Source organism: Periplaneta americana, chromosome 15 (genome assembly GCF_040183065.1).
Source record: "Periplaneta americana isolate PAMFEO1 chromosome 15, P.americana_PAMFEO1_priV1, whole genome shotgun sequence".
NCBI lineage: Eukaryota > Metazoa > Arthropoda > Insecta > Blattodea > Blattidae > Periplaneta > Periplaneta americana.
In genome coordinates this window covers 131,932,769-131,938,768 of record NC_091131.1, presented here as the reverse complement: position 1 = coordinate 131,938,768, position 6,000 = coordinate 131,932,769, and positions in this window count along the sequence as shown.

Below are 6,000 nucleotides of genomic sequence, written 5' to 3'. Positions count from 1 at the left end.
GTTTTGATTTCGTAAAAGCACTACTACTTCATTTTTTCCTTTTCTCCTGTGTACATAATTATAAAACTGTCTCCAATTGTTACTTTCATCTTCTTTTAAAATGGTTTTTAGAAAATTTTCCTGAGCTATCTTTTTTTCACACTCAAGTTTCTTAATTAATTCGACATATTTTTCCCAATGCTCATGGCTTCGTTTACGTTTACTAAATGCGCGCCTTGTCTTTTTCTTTAAGTAGCGAATATAATTAGTGTAATATTCAGGGTCCGGATTTTTCTTAATTATTTTAGAAGGTACACATTTTACTAATGCCTCGAAAATTATGCTCTTAAATTTATGCCATACATTTTCCATATTTCCTTCAGTCCTTAGAAAGTCATCATGCTTTTGTCGTAGAAACGTTTGTAATTCATGGACATCGGTTTTGTTGAAGTTCCAGACAGACACTGGACTTGACCTCGGAACACTGGACTTGACCTTATGGCCATGTTCGGCATTTTATACCATTTTTTATTATAGATATAGCCGTTCTACAGTAATCGCAGCAAACCCACATATCTCATTCACCTCGTGTGCTAGATTGTCTCAAACCTCCTTGCTATTCTTAATGAAAACGGAACTAGCTTATTTATTAAAATAATCTGGATTAAAGCTCAAATTTATGTAGCCTAAACGAAAAATATTCTCTTAGTATAGAGCTCGCTAGAAATTTTAACATACGTCCCGCACAACTTCAAAGCTCTCTTCAAGAATATTAAATATTTTTTCCTCATGAATTTCGGCTCGCTTGTTGCATTTGGTTTATTGTTTTATTTATATTTTCCATAAAACTTGATTTTTAGTCCTACTAGTTGTTTAGAGCAATCAGGACCTTCGAAGGGTTAAAGTCTGTGAACGTAGTAACTTACATTATCGTGATAATGAATTTATTGCTCGACGACACTATAATACGCTCATTACATGTGACGTAACTGTACCTTAATGACATACATTAAAGTACTGCTATTCATTATTTATTGCAACTATCGATTTCCAACTAAGCACATGCAATATTGATTAATATCGTACGCGCAACATCCCGCAAGCCTTGACGACACCAATCCAAAATGGCGGGCGCGAGTTTTGAAAGTGGCATTGATCGAAACACTCAAATGAACATTAACCGAACTTCAAGCATTCCAATAGGAGCAATTCCCCAGATAAGTTTCACACTGCACAATCTACAGCATCTGTTGCACTAATCGGGAACACGCTGAAAAGACACTCACACTGATGCTATCTGTTACAACACGATGAAAATACACTCATGCTCACCATTTCATTATCACTAAAGTAACGAGGTAAGATAATTGTAAAAACACAAAACTTAGACATTTAGTTATGGTCGAACAAAAACAGTCGTATGTATCTTGCCTATAATGGCAATTAAGACGCTCTTATGAAAATTATGAAACTCTCTTATGTTTGTTTGATAAACATACTCGCGTCTTATTTACTACCATTAGGGCCTATAGGCTCGTTGCATAATATACCATTATGTTGAAGTTATATATATATATATATATATATATATATATATATATATATATCCAGGGACATCATTTTATTTTTACTTGCATTTTTATTGTACCTGCATTCTTGAATATACTTCACTCTCACCCCTTCACTAATGTCCTTGCTCCCGTCAGACACACAAACTTACGGCCGCTGTTGCATTCGAAGTCTTCAAGCAGTGAAGTAAACACTGTAGTGAATAGTGTTTTTTCATAAATATGATTGCGTTTTATATAGAAGAAAGAACCTATATTAATAATATCGTACCAAAAAATTATATTCAAGAGACGATAAATTCAGTTTCAAAGAATATGCTTCAAAATGTTTTTAATAATATGCGTAGGCCCCTACTGAGTTGAAGCCTGCATTGTAATGAATGGCAACCATTTTCATCAACTTGTTTAAAAATTCAAATTAGCTTATTTTGAATTGAGGTGGCAAGAAAGAAAGGAATGCTAGTGACATTTGTAATAACATGAGTTAAGTGCACCCAGTGTAAGCAAAAGTATCTAAAATTTTAGTGGCAAAGGGATATTTTAATCGCATCACACATTAAAATTTAAATAAAAATTTCACCAATTTTACGAAAGCTTAAATATTTAAACCCCATTTCCTCAAACGTAACTTAAGTGCACTTACACCCCTTTACTTATGACCCCCTCAATTTAAATGCACTCTCTATATTGTATGTTAACATCAATAATTAATATGCTAAATAAAGTAGACATTACATAACGGACATAGCCGCCTGAAAAGTTGAGTTTTTGAAAAAAAAAAAAAAGTTACTACTCTACTGTATTTTGATAAATTTCGTAAAAGTGATGATCAAACTGAAAATCGTAATATCGTATTTCCATACAACATAAATGGATACACTACTTTTCTCTCCTCCTACACCTAGTAAAATGATTTGTTTACATATTGCACTAGTAACATCAAACTCCCGTAATGGAAGGGGGCAACAGTGTTTCCGAGTATAGCCAGGTTAATGTTAAAAATGTTGGTAAAAATAAAGTGATGTCCCTGTGTATATATATATATATATATATATATATATATATATATATATATATTTGTAATTAAAAAGAAAAGAACGACGTGTTTAAGAAAAAGTTAGAGAATTGAATTTTAATTAATTGAAACTTTAAAAGTTTAAACTCTTACATTTAATACAGCGCACGATGTCACTGCACAGTTCTTATATTTAGCAAGCCAGTAACACTTTTTGACACAGCAAAAATCTAATGTTCTCCCCTTCCTTACAAAAATAAGTATTGCTCCTCCCATTCCTTATGGAAAATTTATTTAATAATAGGTCCTGCTTTCTTCGATTCACTTACTTCCTCCGGAAAGGGTATTCTTTCTTGTTAAGCCGCGAGTAACTACGCGAATGAACAAATTGAAGCACATCAGTAAACTCCTCCGGTACAGGTGAACTAGGGGTGAGGTTGAGAAGTCGCGTACTACAAGATCTAAATGTACTACATACTGTATGTCGACCTCTGCCTTGTGGTAACGGCAGGTTTACATTGTGAATGATGAGTCAACTGCTAATGTTACTGTAACTTTTGTGTCCTCTGGACCTTACATTAATATTAACGTTTTCTTTGCGAAGAGGCCTTTAAGTTAACTCTTAAGTTTTTATTGTGAATGAGGCTTTGAATTGAATTCAATTTGGAGGAGGGAGGCACTACGATCCAGCACTGCGACATTATTATCTATTGCACTGACCCTCATGCCAGGTGCATTCCCAAATCCACGCCGGCTGACTACACTAAGATTCGAACCCATGTTTCGAGCAGAAAACCATACTCCCTAAGCCAGCTCCCTCCGTGCGTCGGCATCTGATGTTCGAGGAATGTTATGGAATGATAACGGAATGATGAGAAAAACCACAATTATGGCCTTGTCCGACATAAGTGTCAATGACAAATCCAAGTCAGTAGGTTACTAAGCACTTGGTGAGTAATTGAGACTCGTTCAGACATTGCTTCTTGTAAATAGTTATCTTATTCCATTACAAAATATTCCAATATCCGGTAATTTCATCACTAGCCTATATAATTTTATTATCCTAGGTTTAATTTGTATTTAATTAAAAATTCTTTCTTCTTAACTTCTATAATAAATTGTATAGCCTTTATTAATAAGGTAATCTTTTAGTACTTTGATTCTTATTGTAATTGTAAATTTAATATTAATTGTAATTATAATTGTAGTTGTATTCTTAATACTGTAGTTGTAATCCCCTCGTAGAAGGGAAGAGAAGCCTGATGGCCTTATCTCTACCAGGTTAAACAAATATAAAGTAATATATACTAAATAAATTGATACATTAATTTAATTTAAAAAGTCTGACCGGGAATCGAATCCGAACCACCTACATGACAAGCTGAAGGTCAGAACTCAGCCAACGCAAGAGTTGAATGAGACATGATTACTCCTTTCCCTAGTTTTTCTGCGAGCGAATGGGTAGTATGAAGACGCAATCATGGTTCATTCAACTGACATCTTTCAAAAAGGGACTTGGGTTCGTCTGCGAGGTTTATAGTAAACAAAACAACAGATTGTGCTCATGTTTCTCTAAATACTTTAGATTTCCTGTTTGTCACATTCATTACACTGGTCAACAGTCATTTTGCGCCAGATATAAAACTAACAAATTCTTACTAATTTCGACCTCCTGAATTAAAAAATAACAAGCAGTTCGGATTTTCGAGATGCACAATATCATTCATTTTCTATGCATTTTATTTTAAAAAATCACCGTATTTCATGTGTAACTATTTTGTTTTACAAATGTGACGCTCCATTATGTTAAAACAATATTAGTATGAGTAGGCCACCATGTTAGAAGCACTTGTAGAAATTATTTTATTGTCCTTTTACGAATCTATTTGGAGGGGCAGGTTCGCGGTATGAATTCGTTTGAGTTTACCTGATTTTACTTAAGATGTATATTTCTTTCACTGTGAGCTTTAATTACATTACTGTAGTTTATATTTTGCAATAGACCATCTTGTAAAAACCACTTATAAAAGCGAACATTGTTTTATTTTCCTTTTCGGTTCCATTTGGAGGGGGAGAAACAGGTTCGCCATATGAAATTGCTTAAATTTACCAAGAGATTTCCGCGGTGTTAGTATTCTGTGTAAGACGTGTAGGCTATTTCATTAAAGTGTGCTTTAATGATAATATTAAAAGTACGAATTATTTATATTTGCAGATTTCAAGGTTGTAGCATTGCTTCTTGGAATACAATTAAGCTACAAAAAATTTTGCTGCTTTCTGTGCGAATGGGACAGTCGCGCTTGAGATAAGCATTATAAAATAAAACGAAAATCATTAGCGCCAGGGAAGAAAAATATTATACATTAACCCCTTGTACCTCAAAGTAAAGTAATTTACCTCTTTTACACATTAAGTTAGGTATAATGAAGAATTTTGTTAAAGGGTTGAATCATAAAAGTGAAGCATTTAAACATAGCCTATCCTGGAAAAATTTCCTGCTATTAGTGACTCAAAAATAAAAGAGGGAGTTTTCAATAGACCACAAATTAGAAAAATAATGAAGGCCAATCATTACGAATCTTTGTTGCGAGGAAAAGCGAGAGTCGTCTGGATTGCATTCAAGAGACTGTATTAAATTTTCTGGGTAAGCGTAGAAGTGAGAACTATGAAGAACTAGTGCAAAATTTACTGCTGGTGTATGAAACTATGGGTGGTAACACGTCCCTGAAAATTCCCCATCTTGACTTTATCCTCGAGAATTGTGGCGATTTCAGTGATGAGCATGGTGAGCGCTTTCATCAATAAATTTGAACTATGAAAAAAAAGATACGGACAGTGGAGTAGGTACCAATATGCTATCAGACTATTGTTGGACTTTAGCTCGTGATGTACCTGATGCCCATTATAAAAGAAAATGCCGAAAAAGAAACCTGTAATCTTCTGAACAGTGAATATTTAACCTTATTATCGTTATATATATATATATATATATATATATATATATAGGGTTATTTTACGACGCTGTATCAACATCTAGGTTATTTAGTGTCTGAATGATATGAAGGTGATAATGCCGGTGAAATGAGTCCGGGGTCCAACACCGAAAGTTACCCAGCATTTGCTCGTATTGGGTTAAGGGAAAACCCCGGAAGAAACCTCAACCAGATAACTTGCCCCGACCGGGATTCGAACCCGGGCCACCTGGTTTCGCGGCCAGACGCGCTCACCGTTACTCCACAGGTGTGGACTTTGTCATTATATAAAGCAGTATTTTGAATAGATATGAATTCGAAAATTTCCCAAAAACATAACCATTCTATTTCTATTGTCATATTCACATTCAGGAGGCTCAAATTATAATATAGAAAACATGTGTCACATGCCCAGCGCAAAAAGAAGTTAAAATTTGATACGCAGTGTTATAGGTATATATTATTT